General features: G+C 37.8%; 1 protein-coding gene across 2 annotated transcripts in view; it reads right to left on the reverse strand.

Annotated features, from left to right (window-relative positions):
* LOC309629771 (uncharacterized protein) overlaps positions 1–27,124 on the reverse strand; it is an 80,138-nt gene extending 53,014 nt beyond the window's left edge. For both annotated transcript variants that reach the window (XM_082394286.1, XM_082394285.1), the window contains exons 1-2: positions 25,397–27,124; positions 17,754–21,650 (exon numbers count right to left, since the gene is read on the reverse strand). The gene's annotated coding sequence lies outside the window, so the exon portion shown is untranslated. The remainder of the gene's footprint in view (positions 1–17,753; positions 21,651–25,396) is intronic.
* Positions 27,125–27,707: the final 583 nt, after the last annotated feature.

Below are 27,707 nucleotides of genomic sequence, written 5' to 3' on the forward strand. Positions count from 1 at the left end.
TCCATGATAGTTTCTTAAAAGTACAGAATCACTTTACATGCTGTCATTTCTTATACTGATTCTCAGTAAAAATCAAGCACAAAAGAGTGAATCATTGTACCATGAAGAAATTCTCTAGGGAATTAAATTATTAAGTCCGAGTATATAGTTTTCTAGTAATTAAATTTAATTCTGGGATAAGCTTAGCAGTGTTTCTCAAGCTTTAATATGCATAAGAAATATCTAGGGCAATCCCTATCACCACTATTATTCAACATAGTTTTGGAAGTTTTAGCCACAGCAATCAGAGAAGAAAAACAAATAAAAGGAATCCAAATCAGAAAAGAAGAAGTAAAGCTGTCACTGTTTGCAGATGACATGATACTATACATAGAGAATCCTAAAGATGCTACCAGAAAACTACTAGAGCTAATCAATGAATTTGCTAAAGTAGCAGGATACAAAATTAATGCACAGAAATCTCTTGCATTCCTATACACTAATGATGAAAAATCTGAAAGTGAAATTAAGTAAACACTCCCATTTACCATTGCAACAAAAAGAATAAAATATCTAGGAATAAACCTACCTAAGGAGACAAAAGACCTGTATGCAGAAAAGTATAAGACACTGATGAAAGAAATTAAAGATGATACAAATAGATGGAGAGATATACCATGTTCTTGGATTGGAAGAATCAACATTGTGAAAATGAATACCACCCAAAGCAATCTACAGATTCAATACAATCCCTATCAAACTACCACTGGCATTTTTCACAGAACTAGAACAAAAAATTTCACAATTTGTATGGAAACACAAAAGACCCCGAATAGCCAAAGCAATGTTGAGAAAGAAAAACGGAGCTGGAGGAATCAGGCTCCCAGACTTCAGACTATACTACAAAGCTACAGTAATCAAGACAGTACAGTACTGGCACAAAAACAGAAATATAGATCAAGGGAACAGGATAGAAAACCCAGAGATAAACCCACACACATATGGTCACCTTATCATTGATAAAGGAGGCAAGAATATACAATGGAGAAAAGACAGCCTCTTTGATAAGTGGTGCCGGGAAAACTTGACAGCTACATTTAAAAGAATGAAATTAGAACACTGCCTAACACCATACACAAAAATAAACTCAAAATGGATTGGAGACCTAAATGTAAGGCCAGACACTATAAAACTCTTAGAGGAAAACATAGGCAGAACACTCTATGACATAAATCACAGCAAGATCCTTTTTGACCCACCTCCTAGAGAAATGGAAATAAAAACAAAAATAAACAAATGGGAGCTCATGAAACTTAAAAGCTTTTGCACAGCAAAGGAAACCATAAACAAGACGAAAAGACAACCCTCAGAATGGGAGAAAATATTTGCAAATGAATCAACTGACAAAGGATTAATCTCCAAAATTTACAAGCAGCTCGTGCAGCTCAATATCAAAAAAACAAACAACCCAATCCAAAAATGGGCAGAAGACCTAAATAGACATTTCTCCAAAGAAGAGATACAGATTGCCAACAAACACATGAAAGAATGCTCAACATCATTAATCATTAGAGAAATGCAAATCAAAACTACAATGAGATATCATCTCACACCAGTCAGAATGGCCATCATCAAAAAATCTACAAACAATAAATGCTGGAGAGGGTGTGGAGAAAAGGGAACCCTCTTGCACTGTTGGTGGGAATGTAAGTTGATACAGCCACTATGGAGAACAGTATGGAGGTTCCTTAAAAAACTAAAAATAGAACTACCATACGACCCAGCAATCCCACTACTGGGCATATACCCTGAGAAAACCATAATTCAAAAAGAGTCATGTACCAAAATGTTCATTGCAGCTCTATTTACTATAGCCAGGACGTGGAAGCAAGCTAAGTGTCCATCAACAGAGGAATGGATAAAGAAGATGTGGCACATATATACAATGGAATATTACTCAGCCATAAAAAGGAATGAAACTGAGTTATTTGTAGTGAGGTGGATGGACCTAGAGACTGTCATACAGAGTGAAGTACGTCAGAAAGAGAAAAACAAATACCATATGTTAACACATATATATGGAATCTAAAAAAAAAAAAGAAAAAGAAAATGGTCAGAAGAAACTAGGGGCAAGACGGGAATAAAGATGCAGACCTACTAGAGAATGGACTTGAGGATGTGGGGAGGGGGAAGGGTAAGCTGGGACAAAGTGAGAGAGTGGCATGGACATATATACACTACGAAACGTAAAATAGATCGCTAGTGGGAAGCAGCCGCATAGCACAGGGAGATCATCTCGGTGCTTTGTGACCACCTAGAGGGGTGGGATAGGGAGGGTGGGAGGTAGGGAGAAGCAAGAGGGAAGAGATATGGGGACATATGTATATGTATAACTGATTCACTTTCTTATAAAGCAGAAACTGACACACCATTGTAAAGCAATTATACTCCAATAAAGATGTTAAAAAAAAAAAAAAAAGAAATATCTAGGGCATTGACTTAAAAATGGAGATACACCATCTCTATTCCCAGAGAGTGTGATTCAGCAGGACTAACGAAGAGCCATTAATTTGTATTTTTAACAGATATTCCAGTGAAACACTTCGTAAAATGCGAAATAAAATTGTACAGGTGTTTTTTGCACACCTTGATACATACTCGCATTTCTGAATTCTAAATAGAAACCATAGTTTTAACTGCACACGCATGGTTTTTGATACTTTTGTCTAACTTCCCTCAAAATGAGGGTAGACAAAAAATAAAGCTTGAATATAGAAGCTTGTATTTTAAATGTCTTTGGAGAATAAAAATGATATGAACCAAAAAAAATCACGTATACTTTACTGATTCTGTTACACACAGAAAGGGGACATCTATAAAATATATGCACCAGATGTACAATGAAATGTCATTCTCATACAACCCCCTACAGACACACACACACACACACACACACTTAAATTGCAGTCCAACTTTGAATCCTCAGATAAAACACACCACAAAAAAAGTTAAAAAAACAAAACAATTTTCAGTAAGATCACAGTATTTTCTTAGAAGTTTGTCTCTTCCTACTTGTGTCCCTCACTACAGTTCATAAATCTGCACTTGGCTGTGGATGTGACTGTAGCATGGAGAACATGTGATTCTGACTTGGAGGGAAGAATAAGCAAAAGCTCTCAGAGGACAAATATCCAAATAACCTGTTTTCATGCAAATACACTCATAACAAACAAAGCAAGGCAAAAGTAATCCTGAAGTTATAAGATATGTAGGCAGAATTATTTATAAACTGTATTATTCTGAAACTGCCCAAGAGGCATCAGAAAGTCTTTAAAGGTCCCTTATGATCACTGTTATAAGTGCTGCTGGAAACAGCATATAGCAGTAATAAACCACAGGTGGCTACAGAAGCAGGCATATCATTTATTTTACCAAATGGGGTTTATTTTTCCTCTGTAGTCTCCTCTTAATAATACGAGCCCCAAAGTGAGGTCTGTGTCTAGATTTATGAAATAAGTGAAAATGGGGAGGTCCCAGGTCCTCGTGCACACCAGCGACTCCGTAATCAAGCAACAGCTTGCTGGGTGGGGCGATGTGCCTGCCTCTGTGTTCTGTACATTAGCTAGGCCTGTTAGTGCTCGTTAAATTCTTAGTGGGGCTGATGACACCACAGCTGAAAGAAGGTTATAAATGCAGCTTTCCCAGGTGCAAAATGATGCGCCAGATTTTAAGCCCCCTATTGCTGAGCCCTATGGATTTTTTGGTTAGAACTATCACGTGAAGGAATGTATAAACATGCTTATTAACATCTTCACTCTCTATAGAGTAACTATTTGGCCCCAGTGAAGCAGGTAACATCTCCCCTTCTGGGCAGTGAACTTTAGGGTAATCAGAAGTCAAGGTGGTGCCTCAAAGGGCAAAAGAATAACAAGGACGCTGGCATGCTGGCAGAAGTGGAATAGGAAATGTGTGTGTGTGTATGTATACGTGTATATAAAAGCACATATATGTACACACACATATATAGACACATATATAGACACATATACATATATATACATAGATATATGAAAGAAAAAAGAAACACTTTCAGAACAAACAAAATCAAAACTCCATTAAATAGAGAAATTATATCTGTGTTAAACCAAATGTTGTATAACTGTATTAACCAGCGCAAAACAACAATATAGAGCTATCTAGTTATTTTTCTCAAATGCTAACTTCATCGAGGGCTAGAGATAATTCAAAACCTCACACCTCAATTTTGACCTATGGAGATTATCATGAGTAAAAGAGTTGGTGAGATGCAGTATATGAGGGGCTCTCAATACTGCCCCCTCATAATCTGAGAAAGCAATTATGGTCAACTGATTGTAAAAACGTCCCCAGTTCTCCTCCCAGCCCTGAACTCCTGCCCTTTGCAATGTGACTTTCAGCTCCTCCCTTCCAGTGGTGGAGCTGACTTCCCCATCCCTTGGATCTTGGCTGGCCTTGTGACTTGCTTTGGCCACCTGACTGCAGCAGAAGTGATGGTGCACCAGTTCTGAGATTAGACCTAAGAAGCCACCTTGGACCAGCCAGACGTGGCTGACCTGCCAGCTGCCCACGGACACGTGAGAGAGTCCAGCTGAATCTGGCCTAGACAGCACGACTGCCCAGTCTATCCGTGGGCTCTTGAGAAATAATAAATATTGTTTTGTGTCATTAAATTTTAAGGCGATGTGTTATACAGCAGTAGCTGTATAATCTTGCCCGACATTATAGTGAAGAAATTCCCTCTCTAAAGAAGTTTTTTACACTCCTTTTCTGATTCTAGATTATAGCCACTATTATCATTTTTGCTATCTCATGTGAGGTACAGTTCAAAGTACCTCACACAATTACTACAATTAATGGCTTTAAAAATCCAGATTTCTGATAAAGTGCTTTACCTAACTGGGAGGTCTGCTTCTAACCACAGAGACACTAGTCTCTTGTCATTGACCCTCTGCGTTAGAAAAGGTAGTTCAAAGGAGTCGCAGCCAGTACAGGAAGGCGGTGGGGAGATGAAAAGTGATCCAGGCATGGGGTGACTGGGGACCCAGATGAAAAGTGAGTTCCATCATGAATAGGCAAACTCTCTAGTAACCTTTTCATCCTCAATTGGCACTTTGAACTGAAATCAACCTCAAAAGCTCAAGATGAAATGTATTCCGAAAATGACTAGTATCTTTAAATCATCACGGACAGGTACCAACTGGGACATTGGTCCCAGGGTGTGCTCCTCCGTAATTGAGCAAAGACAAACATCCTAATATTCTTCTTCCTAAAAACCAAACTCTAATTGCTGAGCAGACTGTCCCCAGGCAAAGACATCTGAAAATAACCCAGTATCCAATCTACTACATATTTGAATTCAAATGATAAAAGAAACCGTATAATTTTAAACATGGGCTCTCTAAAAACACTGGTGATCACAACATATTGAAAAATCTACAACTTGGAAGGGACTGTAAAGTATCATCAAGACAAAAAAAAATAAATAAACATTTCTATTTCCTTGACTCTTGCAGATTTCCTGCTTTGGCCCAGGGGTAGCTGCCACATGAAACCCTCTTCATGAAGACAGAAGCTACAGTGGGAGAGGTCACAGTTATTACTACTTTTAACCACCATCACATGTGTTTCATGGCCCAGTCTGCAAATACCAGCATCACTAGTTGCAAAGAAACACAACATTTAAATGAGAGTGAATTTCACACTTGAGGCAACAGGCAGCTTTACATTTGGATATGACATTCAGAGCTGTGTAAAAATACTACTTTGCATACAGATTATTGAATGCTTTGCCTTGGAAACCAATTCGTGTTCTGCATGCCAGGACCAAGGGAAAACTGGTGGTGCTGACTGGCAGAGTCTTTCGTTTAAGTTACAGAAGTCCAAGAAGGAATATAATTCCCCCAAAGCATATTTTATAAAGAAAGGAAACCAGGAGGGTTTGAGGATGGACTTACAAGCATCTACAATGAGAGAAATACACCCTTTGAAAATCAGAGAAACTATCATTTTCCCCGAATTGGTAGTGAAACTGAGTACAGAAATTTGCATAATCATGCTAAATAACATAGCACAGCTCACCAGATTATCTTTTTGTAAAATTTAAAGTTCTTGGAAAACAATATCTGGATACTTAAAAAATTAACTGTCATAATAAGAGTTACTAATTATTGAGGATCTACATGTGAGGACCGTGTAGCTGATTTTTTATAATAACCCTGGTCCTCACAGGATCCCTCATCAAAGGTATTATTGTTATTCTAATATAAAAAATGGGGAAAATGAAAAGAAAATGATATATAATTCACCAGAAGTCACCTTCTAAATACATTAATGATTTAAATAAATAGTTTTGATTAGAACAATTTTAATGCTTTTTTTTTTTTTTTTGCTGCCTTTCACATTTGTCATTTTTTGCTGGCTCTATGAAAACAGCAAAGTCGGAACAATTCAGACTCCTCTAAGACCTTTCTTCTCTTCCCCATCTCCCTTTTCGATTACCTTGTATCTCAAAATTCCTCTATTCTCCATTTAGATATCTATTTTTCATTGGTCACCTTATTCCCAAACTCTTTCTCCACTAAATTCTATGGTTTCACTCCATGAAAACAAGATGCAGATTTTAGACCGTGAGGAAGACTTCATCATAACTGTCATATCTCTGACTGGTCCTCCAGTTAGCAAACTTAGTTACAAAAGGTTCCAGAGGTAACCTGTCTTCCTTAGAGGATATTCCTCTGTACCAAATTTCTTGACTAGTATGCATATGGCCATAATTTTCTCATTTAATTGTTGTCAAACACGCTTGAGTTAAAGTCTATGTGTATGTGTTTTAATAAATAAGAACTTTAGGTTGGTGAAGAAGGCAGAGAGTTTTATACTGTGTCCTTTTCAGAGCAGATGCATTTTATTTCAGATAACTAAAAACCACTCAAACTCTTTGACCTCAAAGTTGACATGTAATTAATCTTTAATGAGTTATTAATATTCTTTGCAAAGTTTTAAAAGGCCTTGCTAGGGACTAATAAAATTATTAAAATTTGAAAAATTAGCCCTGAACAGATGAGTAGGATATTTTACTATCTTGTCAGGTGGATAATGTACTTGAATACTAAGTGTGTGGAATGTGCCACTTTACACAGGCTGGCTTTTGCAAACATTTGCACGGCACTCTTAAAACTATTTGTCATCTAGTCTTTTCATATATTTTCAACCAGAATTGTCTTACTTTTCATTTTCAAAAAACTAAAATAGAAGAGAAAAAAGAATATAAGATCCAAGACAGTGCACTATTAAGACTTCATATTAGATACCATAAAGAACATATAATTCAAGATTGAAAGCAATAATAATTTAAAACACTAAATATAACTGGAATGGGTATTTTTACCATTTCAACAGTAGTGTAATATTAAGGTAGACACCATTGTTTCCCCTTAGATAAATTTCCAATTTTGAACAAGATAATAGAGGTGAAAAATGCTTTGTAAAGCATAAAGTTAAACAATTTTTATCATGATTTGATTATTAAAGTACATCAGACTGCTGGATCACATAGTTTAAGTTATAGACATTCTCTGCAGAAATGCACACTTCTATGTATACTATATATGGGTATGGCTGGCACTATCATTTTGTGGTTTCTTAAATTTAAATGAAAATTTAGCAACATACAGTTGAAGTATACAATGGCAGTATTTCAGATTCTATAATATAATAAAATATAGTTCCCTAGTAATAGCTAACACACATTATCCTTGTGGGAATACATAGGCAATTTCAGTGATATTACAGAATTTCTTCCTCAAGATTTGCAAAGTTTCAGACTGAGCTTGCAAAACAGATGAATTATGTGGAGACTCACAAAGGTAGGCATCCAGGAAGCTGAGCTCTTTGCTACTATGCTAAAGTGAGACACATTAAGTGGTCTGCAGGCTTCCTTCCCTTTCTTCTCTACATTCAGACAATTGATTAATGATGGCACAAGAACACAGTTAGTGAGATCGACAGTATCTTAAAATAGCAGAAGGATTTTTTTCTAGTTTCTTGGGCCTGTCATTTTTATTCTAGAATAAAAGCAAACTCAGATATCTCAGCCTGAGCATTACTATTGTCTCTGAAGCCAAAAGGCAGTTATTTATTCCAACTTGGAAATAACTATTATGATCCAGCAGGCATTTAAAATTGAGGCACTTCAAACTGCTTGAAAATTAATACACATATTACATTTGATTTTTCCCTCCATATTCTATCTCCTTTGGGGCTCAGGAGATGGAAATTATTCATAATGTAGTAACAGACACTTGACTTCAATGTGTTCCTAGAAAATAGACTATGTTAGAAAGTTACAATATAATTATATATTGCTGTGCTATCAGTTTGTAAGACACTCCCTAATTTTAGAGATGTTAAAGTGTCAAAAAAATTGAGTCTCAGGATACATGATATAAATATTGTGTACGCGAGAGAGGGAGCAAGAGGGAGATGAAGTTAAAACTTGACAATAGAAAAATTCAATGAGTTTAAAAAGTTACATATTTCTCCAAGTACCCATCAGCACAGATATTTAAATATATTCTTTGCAAGTTTCACATGAGAGCAAATTTCCAGGTATTTGATTTCATTTCAACATTAATAACTCTCAGGGATTCTGAATCCTTTCTATCATGACTACATTGGACCTGACCTTCAAGTGTGAGAAGGATCGAGAATGAATAAGATTCATCAACAGGAAAATGATGTATGTTGATGACTGGGAGGGATTATGCATCTTGAAGAGGCAAGAAAATTTTAAACATTCTGTTGACAGAGAACAAAATGGACTAAATATTTATTTCCTTCATTGTTGAGCTTTCTGGGAAGGTAGTCCCCCTTAATTTCCTCATTTACCATTCATTTTTAATCCAAATTGTATTTCACGTTTTTTTTTTTTTTTCCAAAAACTACCAAGTCCTAAATCACAAATCCTGTGCTTGTCCCCTATTTTTTTATTTTCCTTTTTAAACAGCATATGAGACAATGATTATCCTTTTCTTCCTGAGAGTCATCTTTCTCTGGAATTATATCTCTGAGTTCTCCTATTTCCTCTCCACCTTTTTCCATCTTTTAAAAGCAGGAGTCACAAACGCAGGTCCCCGAGACCCAGGCAGGCAACCCCCAGGAGAAAGCAGGTGGAGTTCCTGCGGGTGACTCCCCGTGGGGTGGTGGGATTAGGACCAATGGGAGAGTGCCTGCACCCCGCCCCCCATAAAGAGGTATGAGCTAATTAAACGGAGCCATTTGTTCCCACACAGGAAGACGGGTCCAGAGTTCCTACATCTTCTGATTTTTAAAATATTGAATCACATACTTTAAAAGGAATTTGCCTGCCATTCAGAGTACATCTGCAAGTCAAATTCAGCTCTAAGCCTGCCAGTTTGTAACATCTGCTCTAAGTAAATCTTGTTCACTGGTTTCTCTTTCTCTAGATCCCCCTAAATGTAAGGAATTTAGCGAGTTTCTGCTCACAGTTTTCCTGGCTTTCCCCTTTAGCATCTTCTCCTCAGTTATCTCATCCAATCCATCTCTATGTTGATGGTTCTCACCTCTACACTACTAGCTCTGATCTTTCCTTTGAGTTCTTAGGATCTGACTTTCCAACAAAGTATTGTTCACATACATCCCGCTCAGCATGTCTCAAACTATATATATCAAATAATTGTTAAACTTCAGTCATCTTTCATTTTCCATACCTATTCACTAAAACCTGTGACTTGAGTTCCAATCCTAACATCCTCTCTTACTAACCATGTGGCCTTAGGCAAATGACTTTGCTTCTCTGTGCCTCACTCTCCCTACCTGGAAAAAAAGAATAATAATAGTCCCTATCCCACAAGGTTATCATGAGGATTAAAAAAATATTGACTAGATAGCAGGATACAAAGTGGAATGTTTTTGTTGTTGTTGTCTCAGATTTGCAGAAAAACCTCAAGTCACTGTGTGCTAGACAATTTATTCAGGTCTTCCTGAGGAAGTGCTAATCTAGTTTTGTGATTTGTACATGTTCAGTCACTTTGAGGGTATATAACAAGTGCTACAGACTAATTTTCAAAGATTGGTAGAGATTTTCTTTAAGGAGAGAAGGTTTTAGCTTATAATTTACTGAGTGTAACTATGTGCTAAATGCCCTTCCAAAGGTATAATATGTATTAACCTATTTAATCCTCATAAGAATCTAGTAAGCTGGGTCCCTCATTAGTCACATTTTACAGATGAGGAAACTAAGGCAAAATAAGTTCATACCTATTGCAAGTGGAGAAAGATAGAAGGACAGGACTTACAAGATCTTTGCTTGGGAAGGAAACAATGATATCTGGACACAGTCATATCAAAAAACAAATTAGAACATAAAGTGTTCTGTATGTCATACTGACCCTTATATTTAAGTACTAAGGAATTACAGTACTAGAATGAATACATGTCCAACAAGTAAAACTAAATATTCAGCCATTGTAGATAAAAATTCCAAAACACAGTGGACCATGAAACAAACTAATAATGCACGAAGGGTCTGTGTATATATATATGAAAGGTGTGTGTACTGGAATGCATAACTTCTGGATGACTCACTGTGTAGAAATAAGAATTTATTTTGTGCTCTGCCAGACATTCAATTTAGGGCTCTGGAAGAAAGCAGCAAGAGTAATCATGGATTACGGTAGGCAGCTAGCCAGCTATATTTACCAACACACAAAGAGAATGTTAAACATGGTTAAGTTTGGGCAGCCCTATAAAAACAAAAAGCACTGAGACCACTCAGCAAGTGCATAATGTAAAGAAAAATTCTTTGGGTCATTATTTATGTTAGATGATGAACAGGACTTATAATCAGCTTCTGATTTACAGCATCTGTCAGCAGGCACCATCTGACAGGCAGGTACACTGGCTGGTATCACGGTCCCACTGAGAACTATCATTACTGATGTGGGGCAGCAGGCAGCTTAAGCTGTGGAAATAGGTTGGACAAGCTGCATACAGACAAACAAAAAGCAGCCTCCCTCCATCGCTAAATTGAGCATAGGCTGTTATGGCTCTTTACATTTCAACAATGCTCTTGGCTATGTCAGTCGCTCTTTTTGCAACCTACAAATGCAAGGCCAAAAACAGAACAACCTTAATGAAACTTCCTGACTCCTTAGGTTTTTCTATGGAATCTAATTCTTCTCTATTTTCTTTACATTTTTACGAGCAGGCAGCTACACTACTTAATATTGATAACTACAGTCTCACTTTATAGATATCTAGTGTTTGTATGAACTTCACTGATTATCTAGTCCTCAGTTACTAATTATATGAGCCCTGACAAGTTAATTAGTTCTGCCAGGAGTCAGCTTCCTCATTCATAAAATGGGAATAGTAAGAGTACCAAACACAATTAGTTGTCCTGAGGGTTAGGTGAGGGAATTGATGAAAAACATGTAGCACAGTGAACACAGAATGGGCACTCAATTAACAAGAGCTTTGAGAATTTATTATCATTATACAGCATATACCTATAATTATCATCTTGTGTTACTTACTATACATTGGATTATATATTATTACATAGATATTACCTATTACATATTATCTAGTTAAATCCTTTCCGTTTTTTTACAAAAACTGAAAGCCAGAGACATTTATTCACTATTTTAATGTGGCTCTGTTATATTCAGAAGAAAGGATTGAATATATTGGAGGTGAGTACAGAAAGAAATAAATCCAGGCTCTTGAGAAGCTAAAGAACCATAAAAAACTTCATTGGTGCTTGATGTTAGTCATCAAAACCTTTGAAAAAGCTTCTTCTGAAAAGTGCTTTCAGAAACTGAGCATCAACAAAGCTGTGGTGCTGGGCTATAGCAAAAAACCTCCTTTCTTCTCCTTGTGCCACTGCTGCCATCTTAAAAGTCCTAGCAATTTAACCTGGTTTAGTGTAGACTACTGAATATTTTTCAGTACCATAAACTCTGTTTCTCATGTCTGTTTTTGACTTGGTGGATTATTTCTATGAAACTTTAATCTCAAACTGCTCTACTAAGTTGTCAAGAATGTTCGTTAATTGAATCTAGCAAATTTTTAATGAGCATCCCTTGTAAATCAAGAGCTGGGGAATACAAAAATGAATGATAGTTTTAATCATGCGTAAACAGACCATTATAATACACTACGACGGGCAATACTACAGAAGGAAAGGATTTAGTGTTTTTGTTTGTTTGTTTACATATACTGAAAAATAAAAATCCCTGAAGAATTTTAACAGGCAACAAAAATGAAGGAAGAAAAAATTGATTTAAGGGAAGAGGAATGAACAATAGCACCATGTTTCAAAAGCACATGGTGCTTGGGAGAATGATGAAGGTATGTGGGGTACAGGTGAAAGTAGTCAAAATTATGATAAACTTAAATTTTGGAATTTTGTAAGGCATCAGTAATTTGTTGAGGGTTATAAAGTAATAACAGGATGAACTTTTTTAAAAAAGATCTAACTGGGCCATTATGGAAGTTGATAAGAATAGGGGAAAGAACAGCTCCTGGACCCACCACTCCTCCATGTAAAGCCGTTGACTCCCTTCCGTTCCTGCAGAAGATGGGGAGATGAATGAATTGGTAATGACATAACCATCAGTCCTTAACCACATCCCTATTTTAAAACTGAATTTGCACAATAGCTTTTTGAAAGGCCTGTCACTGCTTTAGTGTCGCCTCTTGTCGCACTTCTCTGTGGGAGCTGACATTTTGCTGATGCTTCATCAGGCTGGACCGCCTGCTGAGAACCAGATTGGTAAAGGATATGCATCTCACTGTTGGGAAGCATGGGAGATGTATTATTTAAATACAATTTATTTTACAGCAACTTTAAAAATCAAATTGAGGTTTGCTTCAGAGAGGTTCGAAGCATATTATTGCACCTCACCTCTCTGTGCGTGGTGATGCTTAACACTCAAAATTGTTCTACTAATAGTTTTTTGTTTGTTTTATCTTATTTTACATTACAAGTACTCTTTTTTTTTTTCTGCCTTAGATAATTGCCTTTTTCTCTTTTTATAACAGTATGTCATAAAGGAAATTCTAGCCCTGGTTTAGGGTAGGTGTGTTACAGGAAGTTGGAAAACAGCATAGTGGTTGTTTGAGGGCTCATTTGGTTCCTTGAGATCTGAGTCAATACTCCAGCTACATGAACCTTAGAGAAAAAGGCTGAAGGGGGGGGGGTGTGTCTACACATATAGCAACGCAACTTTTTTGTGTTTATTTATTTATTTATTTATAAATATTTTAATTTTTTGATTGATTGGCTGCATGAGGTCTTAGTTGTGGCATGTGGGACCTTTCATTGTGGCATGCGGGCTCCTCGTTGCAGTGCGTGGGCTTCTCTAGTTGTGGTGCAAGGGCTCCAGAGCCCGCGGGCTCCACAGCTGGGGCGCGCCGGCTCTCCAGTTGCGGTGCCGGGCTTAATTGCCCCGTGGCGTGTGGGATCCCAGCTCCACCACCAAGGGTCGAACTGGCGTCCCCTGCATTGCAAGACTGATTCCTAACCACTGGACCACCAGGGAAGTCCCTAGTTTTTGACTCTTGAATCAGTTAAGCTGAGCAATTGATTTTTCTTTCAAAAATAAAATAGACTAGCCTGAGAGTGAAATTTTTCTTGGTTGATTTGTTGGTTAATTTAATTCAACCCAAAAGGTCAAATTAGTCACCTGTTTAGAAACAGGAAAGTAAAATCAACACCTGCAAAGTTATCAGCTCTTAATATCAAAAGAGAAAGTAAGTGTTAAGAAATCATCCAGATTCCTAAGAGTGTTCAGAATACAATTATTTGCCAGCCAGTGGTACACTGGAGCTGTTACTACCAGCTTGGAAAGTCAATGGTTAAACTGCAACCTGTTAAATTTTCAGGAATTTTGTGAGCTAGTTGACACCACATTGGTTGTTTGAAATTTCCCCTGTGGGAGTATTACAGGGGAAATCGTCAAATTATACAAACCAGGGCTTTTATTTCAGAGAATAATTTGTTAAACATTTACCAGCTTTTATCTACAGAAGGTTCACACTTGTGTTCATTAGGGTTTTCATGACGTTTGATGGTGTTTGACCATCATCACCTCATGATGATTCATCATTTCATGATGTTTGATCATATAATGTTTAAAGCAAAGTTGTATTTGGAATTGGTATCTCCCTTCCAACGTCTTCTCCCCTATTCTGTCTAATTTTCTCTCCTTCAATAGTGAAGGGGCCTATTTTGTAAACACTCATAAAAACATGGCAGAATTCAGGGAAGTAATAACAATGACTGAGGGATAGAAAATAGGATTTCTGGAAAAAAGGGAAATGAAGTGTCCAGAGGAAACATTACTATGTTCTTTCATTTATCACTTTTTTTTAAAGCATTTTAGTAGTGCTGCCAAGCTCTACTCAATATCCACCTCATCTGAAACAGGAGAAAACAGTCTTAAATTAAAAGAGCAACAAGATCAATTAGACTGAAGAAAAAACATCTTCACTATATGGGAACAGTTAAGATCACCAGACAATACTTTAAGAACAGACAACTATCTTACTTAGATATTTAGTAAATGATTGGTCTGAAGATGATGTATTTTCTCCCTTGTAAAGGGGAAAAATAGTAAAGTAGTACATATGGGAATGACAGAAATGTCAAAAGGAGAAAAATATTCACTAATAGTCCCGCTGTCTAGATATGGGCACTGTTAACAACTGCTGTCCTTTCTACTACAATTTTCCACATACATACATGCATACAGGTTTTTACAAATTTGGAGCATTCTCTATATACAACTTTTAATGTCAATTTAATGTCAATTCTCCTGACATTACACATTCTTCCGAAACATGAATCTTAATGGCCTCAGAATAGTCCACTGATGTGTTATACGATTTGTTTACTCTTTCTCCTTCTGGTGGATATTTAGGTTATTTTTATTTTGTACTTTGACTATTATAAATAATTCTGGGATAAAGAAAAAGTTGGGATCACTTCTGAGATTATTTGGTAAAAGGCCTGATATACGAGGCTAAACTTTCTCAGAGACGATACATTCTCATCAAGGGTATGAGTGTCCATACAGCCACAGCTGCCCCCAACCCCAATACTGCCTAGGAAGCAGAAAGAAAAAAATACAATCTACCATAATCCAGAGAGTTTTCACACAGTGAAATAAAACCCTTTTTAAAAAAGAATTATTTTGCCCAAGTATTTGTATTTATAACTTCCAAAAGTTGGAATTTATATAAAGCCAATACCTTTAGAAATAGCTTTTTCGTCTCTCCTGCCTCTAAAACATATTACTTTGTATAGCCTATAAGTATTTTTAAGTTCATTATGCAGAATAACTAAGTTTTAAAATTCTGTAAGCACCATTTACAGGGTACTTAGAAAAATGTTGTATACTTTTCTTCAAACATAAGTCCCTTTTTTTTTTTTAATTTTTTTTTTTAATTTATGTATGTATTTATTTATTTTTTTGGCTGTGTTGGGTCTTCGTTTCTGTGCGAGGGTTTTCTCTAGTTGCGGCGAGCGGGGGCCACTCTTCATCGCGGTGCGCGGGCCTCTCACTATCGCGGCCTCTCCTGTTGCGGAGCACAGGCTCCAGACGCGCAGGCTCAGTAGTTGTGGCTCACGGGCCCAGTTGCTCCGTGGCATGTGGGATCTTCCCAGACCAGGGCTCGAACCCGTGTCCCCTGCATTGGCAGGCGGATTCTCAACCACTGCGCCACCAGGGAAGCCCATAAGTCCCTTTTTAAATGGCACACACATTCCTTGTGGAGTATACATGAAGCATTTTTAATGAGTCCTATCCTTTGGTTCCACTTATTTTCCTAAATAGCCTATTATGATGATTATATAATTTGTGTGTGTACCTTTGTTTGTGAAATCAGATGATAGCATATAACACTAAAGTTGAACGGTACTAGAAGTTGGGGAATATTTTTGCCTATCCAATTCAATACGTTATCTCATGTATCAGATTGACAATAAAATTAGAATTGTCACCCAAAATCACTCAGGATTATCATGATATATTCTCCTGGGTTTTGAAATCTTAGAATGGAAGAGAGTTGTAACATAACTATTAAAATTAATATTTTAAAGAATGAGCAGTTTATCTCTCAACTTGTTTCTAAATAGTCTATTTATATCACCTGACAAGTGGAACAGATATATCACTATCTGCTTAATAATTATTCCATTAAAATTGAGTTAGACAAGAGAAAATGTCACTTCATTGTGGAAATAGCAAGTAACTACTTTTTGAATATGTAAATTCTTACCTTTAAGCTTTTTTTTTAAAGCAAACAAGTAGGTTAGGGATAGCCAATTGCTGCACCAGCAAACTTTTATACTGTTGAAAGGCCTGTCAACAGTGCCAGAATGACAGTCCTAAAGTATAAACTGATCTAGTTATATCCAGAAAAATCATCAGGCAACAACCTTGTCCTATCACTCTTGCTTGAGCATTATCCTTAGGAGCAGTAATGCATTTTCCCAAATGATCAGATGATTAGCTAAGTGCTAAATACTATCCTGGTGTTACTTTTTATATTTATGTTTAAGTTTCTGATTTTATTTGCTTGTTGGTTTATAGAAAGTTCTAAGCACTGGAAGCTAATTCAGATCACTGTTCCCACCTCATAACATCATAGACAATCCAAACAATAGACTTTCGCTAACCTTTATCAGACACATTTGACATAGTAATGTAAAAATACCATCATTACCATCCAGCCCACAACTGTCCTCAAGCTCTCAGGTTACCCTGTTTCAACATGGATGGAGTAGAGAATGCAATACAGTCAGGGTTAACAGAGGTTATATAAGAATCACAAGCAGAAAAAGAGATAGCAAGGAAGTAGTTCTACTGGCTCTTTGAAGCAGATTGAGTTTAACTAATCACTTTTTATCAGTCTATAATCTGCTCTCTCTCTGACAAGAATGATAAATACAGTCTAGCAGATTCTTAAAGTGCCTTTCAGTATAACTTTTTTTTTTTCAGTATAACTTTAAATAGTATGTTATGATAGATTGGTTCCAAAGATGGCTGCAACAATATCTCCCAGCTTGCAGGTCTTTTGCAACGAGATTTTGCTACTCCTCTTATCAGGAGGTAGAATCTCTTTTTCCTCCCCTTGAATCTGTTATGTCCTTATGATTTAACCAATAGCGTGTGGCAGAAGTAACTATGTGTGGCTTCTGAAGGTAGGCTTTTTGATGCATTGTACCTTCTGCTTTCCCACTTTTGGGATGCTCTTTCTTGGATTGCTGTCTTGAGACTGCCATGCAATGAGGAAGCCCAAGCTAACCTTGTGGAAGTGCTATGTATAGGAAAGGCCAGATTCCCCTGATTAAGAAGCTTAGTCAAGCCCAGTTCCCAGCTAATCTACTTGCTAGAAGCAGCCACTAGTGATTCCAGGTGAGACCAGAAGGAGAACTATCTTATCAATCCACAGAATCAAAAAAGTAATAAATTGTTGTTGGCAGGATTTGTTACCAAGTATTGGGATGTTTGTTATACAATAGGTAATTTAAACATATACTCTTTTATCATAGCCCATAGAGCAGTTTTTAAAAAGCATTTATAAAGCTAACAATTTTAATAACTTTGTTGGTCATCTTGTCTAGGTTAATGACTTTCGTATGGTACAGGCTTTTCCCGTGTAACCAGGAAGACACTCACAGTTTCCAGTTTTTTTGTTGCACTGACCTCCATTCTCACAGGGTCCACAGGAGAACGGACGATCTGGTCCCCAGAAGCCATTAGGGCAGGTTTATAAAATGAGAGAGAAAGAAAGGAGCTAAGACTTGTAATAAATCTCAAGGTGGTCCCAGATTTCTGCTGTTGCCTAAGTGAGTTGGAAAAGTGTGTGTGTGCGTGTGTGTGCAGGTGAGTGTGTATGAGTTGCAAAGAAAGAAACAGGGTAGCCTCTAAGGATTTATAGCAGTTCCAAAAATATTCCCTGGAGAAATCAACATGATGCCATATCTTGTCACTTTGGAAACACAGATACAGAGGTTGGCTTTTTGCTGAAAATGTGGTTTTGCAGATGTAACAGTGGAAGCAATTTTGATACATATCTTTGGAGGCAGTTGGACACAAAATCTGAAATGAGATGTAATTTGTAAAGGAAGCTTGGGAGGTGTAGTGCTTGGGAAGCTGTCCCCGAATGTTTACCTGAATCCTGTTCTCCCAGTCTTTGCTTATTTCGTAAGCCAGAATAATCACCCAGGAGGTTTGTAATTTGTGTGTTTTATAAGAGCGGGCAATGTATAAGGTGGAGAAAGAGGAACCTGTGCTGCTTCGTTGGATGCCCTTAGAACTAGAAAAGGATGGCTGATGTTACAGGGACCGCTGAGGTTTCAGCCTCTGTTGAAACCACTGGAATTAGAAACCTGGAGGAAAGCATGCTTTCAACACAGGGAAAACAGTGAAACTTTCCTAAACACGTGACAATTACAGAAAGTTACATCAAACCAAATTGGGCTGTTAAGTATCTTCTTGTCCTAAGCAGAATCTCTGAAAACAGAATTATTAAATTTTCTGGGATGTTCATACAATTCCTGGCTACTATCTGTTGATCACTTCCTCTGTGCCAAGCACTTTACATAAATTAGCTCACATTTCCATAAAAATCACTATATGACATAAGCAACTTTATCTCCATTTATATAAGAAACTGAGGCTTGGAGGAGCTAAGTGACTATTCTGGGTCACGCAGCTAATAAGTAGCAAAGTCAGTATTTGAATCCAGATCTGGCTTGTGAAACTGTTGCTCTCAGCCACTACACGCAACTTATGTTACGATACTAAGTACTCAGCACCTCTCAAGTCAATTAACCTGCTCTTAGAGACCCACCGTGTTCAAAATTTCAAGGCCATCGGTGTGGAACTACTGTAACAAAAATCTGTCCTTTTTATGGTGACACAAAGGTTGATCAGGCCTCCTTAGATGGACTCAAGAGGCTTGCTGGGCCAGAGTCCTCTACATTCAGGTCTGCCTGCAGCTGGGGTCCAAAATACCCCAGGCAACAAACTAATCAAAACAAGGCAAAGACACCATTTTGTTTTGTTTTTTTTCTCTCTCTCTTTTTTGCTATTTCACAGATTAGTATAGAAACCAGCTCTTCTGCTCTTAAAAGTCATCACCGATGGGCTAAATAAGGCCTGGTGCTGATTGTGGAGAGTACTGTTCATTAGTGCCATTGAAACAATTTGCAGTCTTTTTAATTAACTATTCATCTGCAATCTAGACACAGGTCTGGAGTCAAGATTTTTAAAGATATGTCTGGCTCTAGGAGCACTTGGGCTAGTTCACTCTTTTAAAAAAGAGAAAGAAGAACAACAGGCCTGATTTTCATCATGCAACGACACTTAGAAAGCTTTTTTTCCCTTGATTTCAGCTGCCAATCATGGCGATCCCGTTCACCCGCTCCAGTCTGAGTCATAATTTCATTTTGTGGTTAGACAAAAATATCAGAATTGGACAAAGTTATCTGACTGAAAAATAATATGTTTTCCTGAGATGATGGTGACCTCTCTATTTTGCTGATTTACATATACTTTCAACTCATTTTCCTTCACAGTGGGAATCTCAGAAGCATTTTCCAATATAGTATATTCAGCAGTTGCTTTGAGAAAATGTTATCAGAATAAATTAAATTTACCCAGGTGTGTGTATATGGTATTGTTTCCCATGTGTTGACTTCTAGGGCACGACTTCTCTAGGGGGCGAATGAATAAGGGGCTGACTCTAGGTTTAAAAACCAGTTGAAGCAGAAGGAGGCTTAGATATTGGAATGGGACCCACGCTCATACCATATTAAACGCATTCGTGTAATGTCAGCCTTCTGTTTCCCCAACTTCTCTTCCCCATTGCCTAGAAAGTCACAATCCAGCTACAATAAATAGCCCTAATCTCTACAAAATCTTGATGAACAATGCTGTTCACATACTCTAGTTCCATAGCCAGTTCCACAGCCACAGGCAACCTGGAAGACCCTTACTCCCTTTCAGTCAGCTTGAACAAGCCCTGCAGACCCTTTGAAGATGACAATGCAAGGAGGAACATGTAATACACGAGAGCCAAGGACAACCTCCCACCCCAGTCCCTGCCTTTGTAAGTGGACCCAACAGTATGACAGCTTCCTTACAAACCTATTATCTCCCCCTGATTTTATTTATCTATTTATTTATTTATTGGCTGTTCCACACGGCATGTGGGATCTTAGTTCCCTAACTTGGGATTGAACCCGCACCCCCTGCAGTGGAAGCGTGGAGTCCTAACCGCTGTACTGCCAGGGAAGTCCCTCTCTCCTGATTTTAAACAAGATTGCTTTGGATCACTTCAAAGGCAAAAAGTTCACTTGCCATTAGTTATGATAATTATATTTGTTATATGTTCAGTTTTGCTGTGTATTGAAGAGAAAAAAAAAATGCTGTGATAATTTCCCCTAAATAATACAGTAACATGTGCTCAATTCAGAATGTATAATATGAGAAAAATGAATAAAGAATAAAAATTGATGATTCACATTTATATATTCATTTAATAAAATACTTATTGAGTAACTTCTAGATGTCCTGATTGTTCTAGGAGTTTGGGGATACTTTGGTGAAAAAAATGAATAGCTATCCTCCCCTTGTTGGAGTTTAGCTTCTAGCAGGAAGGGCAGGCAATAAATATTAGGCATAATAATAATAATTAGAGTATATGGTAAGCACTTTGGAAAAATGCAAAAGTTCAAGGAGACTTGGCAAGTTGCAATTTTAAGTAGGTTGGTACTGACAAGATTCAGTGAAAAGGTAAAATACAAGTTTTTGAGAAAATGAGAGAGCCATGTAGATGCATTGGGAGAAGCATTCCATGAGTCCATAAACCAGAGAGAGCCATTACTAACATCTTGGAATACCTTTTTCCAAATTTTATATGCACCTACACACACATATATATCTATACATGTTACTTATCATTGGAATTACGCTGCACATAAATTTTTATCAATTTATAAAGAAATTGTTTAGAAATTTGAGAAAGGACCACACTGATAGCCATATTTAAATTTTCCAAAGATTTTTCTATGGTTTCTCTTGTATTTGTTTGAATAGTCTGTCTTTAGATATAAAGAAATGATTCTTTAACTCTGGAAGCTAGCAGCCCTTACTTGATTAGCTCAGCTCAAGGAAGTGATTGGCTAGCTCTCATCTCCTTAGGATAAGATTCTCTGCAATGTGATCTTTCTTCCCTTGCTCAAGCCAGTAAGGGGACAGCTAACATCAGAGGCTAAGAAAACAAGGTTACATGACTTTATTGCCCCATGTCTCAGTTTCCTCACCTGCAAATAGAGGATTAATAAAGTTTACTGCTCTCCTGAGGACTCTGGTGGATTAACTAATTAATGATGGTATGGTGCTAAACAAAAGCTGAGCATTGTTATTAGAGAAGAAAGAAAATTTATAGTCAGACAGTACCTTTCTGTCATCTGTTGCCTTGGTAACCAGATCTGCAGGTGCAACTGCCGTTTTTGGCGCTACATCCCAGGGTGTCCTCCTCCACACACTGACATTCTGAAGTGCAGCCAGCTCCATGGGCTCCCTTGGGACGGTCTGCAAGCAGATTGAGGCAACCCGGTCACCTGAAAACCATGCTTTGTTTCTTTCGCATTGTTAGTGCACAGGCATGTAGTTCTGTGGGGCCCGATTATGGGGAAAACAAGGGGATCATCCTGACTGCCAAAAAATTAGGGAAACAAATGTCTTTCAAATCAGGCAATTCATTTGCTTTTTGGCAACTGGATGTGAACAGTGAAGGCTGAACTACTTAAAAGGCTTTAGTGCTTCCGGGAGAGAAATCGCTTCTCAATGCGCTCCATTGGTGCCTGTATTTAATATTCTCCAAGGACTGCTAAGGCCTGCCAGGCCCCATATTCATCCTGCCGCAGCACGGCGATGATGGACAAGCATTGATGGGAAAGCTTGCCATTGTTTTCATTCCCTTTCATTATACGGTAATCCGAAATAATTTTACATCGTGTAGATGACACAAAACTTTCATCCTGACGGCAGCATTATCTTGGCCATGTCTTTGGCAAATGGTGCTCGCCTTTCCTTCATTATTTTCCCCATGACTTTGAGTTTTAGGGATGCTAGTCGGCACAGGAATTCTAATTTGAGAAAGTCCCACCTTTGCATTCAGGAAAACATACCGCACCTTAGTTCTCTCTTCGAGGAGTTATAGTAATTCAATTCCCTTTCCAAAATATAACTCTAACAATTTTTTCTCCCCCATTACAAGTGTCTACAGGACTCAAATAAAAGATCCTTCAAGTGCCCTCCAGGATCAAAATAATTATATTATATACCTATATAGGCTTTGCTGTGGACAGGTGCTTGGAGAGAACAAAAATAAACCACTTGACTTTCTGATGGATGGAAATTATTAGCATCTGCTAATATTTGCTATTATTAGCAGAGCTAATTTGAAGTGGTGGTTACAATGCCACCATGGAGGGTGGTCTTTGTCTCAATTGCCAGGGACAGAGTTACCCCTTAAAGCAGAACAGAATTATTAACAGGGCTCCTTTTCACTGTTAATAGTATCCTATTTGGATGATAAATTATATGATACCTCTGTCACCCTTTCTGCATCTTCTTAGTGTTGAGTCCTTCCCCAGACCCACCAAGCCCCCAGCGTCTCTCAGAGCTGTTGTCTTCCTTGACGTGGACCTCGTGCTCATTCTAGAGCACTCACCTCCTTAGATTGGCTTCCATGCCCTACTTACTCTTCCTGGTTCAGCTTGTAGAACAGTGGTTCAGGGGACAACTCAGACACCACGGAATACTTAAATGCGACAATTGGGTACATTAAGAACATAGAACTGGAGAGATATACTTACAAAAAAAGAAAAAGTGGAAGAAGTAACTTTTTTAGCAATCTAGTGTCTTCTCAGGATTTGCTATGCATTGAAATGTATCCTCCAAAATGCATATGTGGAAGTACTTACCTCCAGTACCTCAGAATGTGACCTCATTTGGAAATTGTGTCTTTGCTGATATAATTACTTAAGATGTGGTCATACTGAAGTGGGATGGGCTTATAATCCAATATGACTGGTGTCCTTATAAATAGGAGAAATTTGGACACAGAGGCACTCACACAGGGAGAATGCCATGAGGATGTTGGAGTTCTGCTGTCACAAGCCAAAGAACTATAGGAAGCTAGGGAAGAGGCCTGGAACCGACCCTTCCCTAGCACCTGCAGGGGGAGCATGATCTGCCAACACCTTGATCCCAGACTACCAGCCTCCAGAACTGCGAGGCAATGCATTTCTGTTGTTTAAGGCACTCAATTTGTGGTACTTTATTGCGACAGCCCTAGAAAACTAATATAGGGTTGCAAAATTCAAGCTTCTTAGGGCCAGGCAAGTGGCATTAATAAATGAAGCCTCAAGTCTGAACAATAAGAGTCCTGAAGAACTGGAATGTGTATGATTTTCTAAAGAGGGTCACATTCCAAATGCTAACCAACATTGCCACCACCACCATCTGCTTTTTAAATTTTTGAGCAGATAAATTATGACTTAAATGTTTTTGCCAAAACATCTGGTATTAGCTTATAAAATATTCAAAAGTTATTACTAAAAAATGGGGAGTGTCTTGTTACCCTAGAAGAACAATAACAGAAGTGATGCTATCTTTGTTTCTAGGTGAGTTTTCTTCCCTTGGCATGTTCCAGGAAGTATCTGATGCTCTGGAACATACTATTGGCCTCTCCATTTTCTCATTTACCCATGTCTTCTCCCCTTCTCTTCCCTTTTGCTTGTCCAAGCCTTTCCTCATGACTCAGGCTCAGTTTTCTATGATGCCTTCACTGGCTCTGTTATTGGAGAATTCACAATTTACTCTCTGTTTTTAAGGAGCATGCCTTTTCTTAAGTAGATAAGGTCCATGGACATTCAACTAAAAATACAATATAAGACTCTAGAAGGTCTCTGTTATTAAAAAAGGGTCATGGTATTACTGAGGTTCACTCAGGAAGGATTTTCAGAGGCAGGCATATGGAATAGGTGGTGGAGCGAGGTACAGACTGTTTCAGGCCCACAGGTACTTGCACACAGCTTCAAGATGGGATGGTCGGTAGGCGTCCAGAGCTGTCCCACTGGGAGACAACTTAAAAGTTACCGATGAGCTGAAACATTTATTGGTGATTGTGTTTTCTCACATCTTTTGCAGAATGTGATTGCTGGCCAAAATGCAAAGTGAATAATACGTTTTAGACATTTTAGGGAATGATATTGTTTTGCACTAGAACCCAGAAATAAAAGACACTTGTACTGGGCCTTCGATATTCAACTTTCATAAAGTGTGGAATGTCCACTTAAATGAACTATTAACAATCCTCTCTCAATAATCAAGGTAAACCTAACTAGGGAAAAAATGGAAAGACTCCAGAAATATTTTTCTTTCATTCATCAAAATATAGATTCTATAACGTAAGGAGGCTAAATAAAGATTAGAGCATAAATCGTCATATATATATATGATACGACCATATAAAATATGTTATACTTTTTACTCTCTTCTTTTGTCTAATATGAACAAAGAAGAACAGAGATGTGTTGCTTACCACCCAGTTCTACAACAGTTAAGTCCTAACCCACTGCAGAATAGTGTACCCTGAGGGGAGTCCAGGATGAAAAACAGGAAGAGGCACTCTGTGCTTTGGATAAACAGGCACTTAGATGGTTAGATGCATATCTCAGGAAAAATTTCAATGAACCCAGATTCTTTTACCAACATGTATATATATATATATATATATATATATATATATATATATATATATATACACACATATATATATATATATATATATATTTAGTAGAAAGAGTGTTCATTTTTTTAAATTACCTTAAAATGTCATTTACAGAGGTGCGGATTTACATAACTTGGCAATAACATTTTTAAAATGTATGGGCTATTTCATATTACTGCACTTCCTCTTTAATAATATATAAGGCATTTCATTTTACATAAGTAAAGGATAATGTATAATATCATACAACAGGTGTGGTGCCAGTTAAGTCAACCCTAAAATTAAATGAGATGTGTATGGGAGGATAGAAATATATATAAATAAACTGGCTTCTCCCCTACCTCTTTGGAGCAGTTTCCTCAGAGCAAACTGAGCGGCTGTCTCCTAGGCTCTAGTCTTCAGCAAGACCCTGAATAAAACTTAAGCTTGCAGCTCTTATGTTGGCTGTCTTCCTTTAAGTTGACACTGAAGTATTTTTAGTATTTTTCTAAGCTTCCTTGCTTACACACAGAGAGAAAATTCCATGCTTGTGACTTACTCAGATGACAAAACCTCCCATAGCGCCCTGGCTCACACATACAGGCGCCATACACCCTGTGGCAATGGCCACTGTTGGCACAGTTACATTTCCTTTTGCAACTCTTCCCAAAGAATCCTTTTGGGCATCCTAAAGGGTAGAAAGCCAAAGAAGTGAATATTAACCCACATGCAAACCTCACTAGAGCTGTTGTTACATAAGATAAGGAGCTTGCAAAAGGTAAGACATTTCCAATCTGATTGGACCAAGGCTAGAGAGCTCTTTTAAAAACCACCCCTGTGATTTTATGTCCTCTGCCAAAAATTCTGCAATGACTTGCCATTGCTGTCAGGTTAAAAACTCCAAACATAACAAGACTGATGAGCCCCTGCACTGGCTGACCTCATGTTGCACTAATATCTCCCTGACTTTTGCTCCACCAGCTGACCTTCCTTAGGTGCCTCTAATGTACCTCACTCTTTCCCATTTCACAGCTGGGCAACACGTGGCTCACTCTCTCATCCCCTGTCTCATGTCTCCTCCTTTTGCAGGCTTCTGCTTAAGGGTCACTTCTCTAGAAGTCGTTCCCAGGCTCACACAGTCTGTATGGTTCTCATGGTCTGACCTCCAAGCACACATTAATATTTAATTTGAAATACCTACCAACATTTGTAACCGATGTCTGCTTTGAACAAGACTGTAAGTTCCATGAAGAAGGACCAGGAGCTTTTTTATTTTTGTTTTGTTACCATATCATAAAACCTGGCACAGTGCCTTGCAAGCACTTAATATATATATTTTGAATAAATGAATAAATAGCGTTCGGAGGATAAACAACTAGAGGTGCCTTCCTGCACCTCTCTGAGAGCAAACTAAACTTGGTTTCCATCTCCCCAGTTTCACGACCTGTGAGAATCTAATAAACTCCGATGATTTCTGGCAATCCCTGAAGACTTATATCTTCATTGACTCTCTGCCTTCAACTCCTGGGACTGTACAAGCAGTTTCTTTTTTGTGTTTTATCAACCCATGTAGAAAATGTGGTCTCTTGACTGGTTTCCATGAAAAATCCACACACAGCAATCATTGGATTGGTATTTTGTGAGCTTTTCAACCATCATTTCTCCTCTCTTTTCCTCTCTCTCTCCTCTCCTTTTCTTCTCTGATTTTTATCTCACTTCCTCCCTGATATGCCCAAAGAGCTTCATTTTCTTCATTCTTTTATTATGCAGAGCAAATCAATTCACTCAGGCCGTATGTGTAAACCTCTGCACACAAACTCAACATTTTGCTCAGCAAATGAGAAAGGCTGTCTCTGTATCTGGATTCATCCTGCTTAGATCACAGTTGGTGATTTAAGTATCAGTTATTTTTTTCTGTTACACATTCATCAGTCAAAGCAATTGTGCTCTTGTATATATAGACACAGCCCTTTACTTATTCAGAAAAACCACCTTGAAGAAGAGCTACAATCCTGCAGCCTGTGGAACAAAACCCACATTCACAGAAAGATAGACAAGATGAAAAGGCAGAGGGCTATGTACCAGATGAAGGAAAAAGATAAAACCCCAGAAAAACAACTAAATGAAGTGGAGATAGGCAACCTTCCAGAAAAAGAATTCAGAATAATGATAGTGAAGATGATCCAGGACCTCGCAAAAAGAATGGAGGCAAAGATCGAGAAAATACAAGAAATGTTTAACAAAGACCTAGAAGAATTAAAGAACAAACACTTAGATGAATTAAAGAACAAACAAACAGAGATGAACAGTACAATAACTGAAATGAAAAATACACTAGAAGGAATCAATAGCAGAATAACTGAGGCAGAAGAATGGATAAGTGACCTGGAAGACAGAATGTTGGAATTTACTGGTGAGGAACAGAATAAAGAGAAAAGAACAAAAAGAAATGAAGACAGCCTAAGAGACCTCAGGAACAACATTAAACACGAAAACATTCACATTATAGGGGTCCCAGAAGGAGAAGAGAGAGAGAAAGGACCTGAGAAAATATTTGAAGAACTTACAGTCAAAAACTTCCCTAACATGGGGATGGAAATAGCCACCCAAGTCTAGGAAGCGCAGAGAGTCTCATACAGGATAAACCCAAGGAGAAACATGCCGAGACACACAGTAATCTAACTGGCAAAAATTAAAGACAAAGAAAAATTATTGAAAGCAGCAAGGGAAAAATGACAAATAACATACAAGGGAACTCCCATAAGGTTAACAGCTGATTTCTCAGCAGAAATGCTACAAGCCAGAAGGGAGTGGCATGATATGCTTAAAGTGATGAAAGGGAAGAACCTACAACCAAGATTACTCTATCC

The sequence above is a fragment of the Balaenoptera borealis genome (genome assembly GCF_965194805.1).
Source record: "Balaenoptera borealis genome assembly, chromosome: 5".
Lineage (NCBI taxonomy): Eukaryota > Metazoa > Chordata > Mammalia > Artiodactyla > Balaenopteridae > Balaenoptera > Balaenoptera borealis.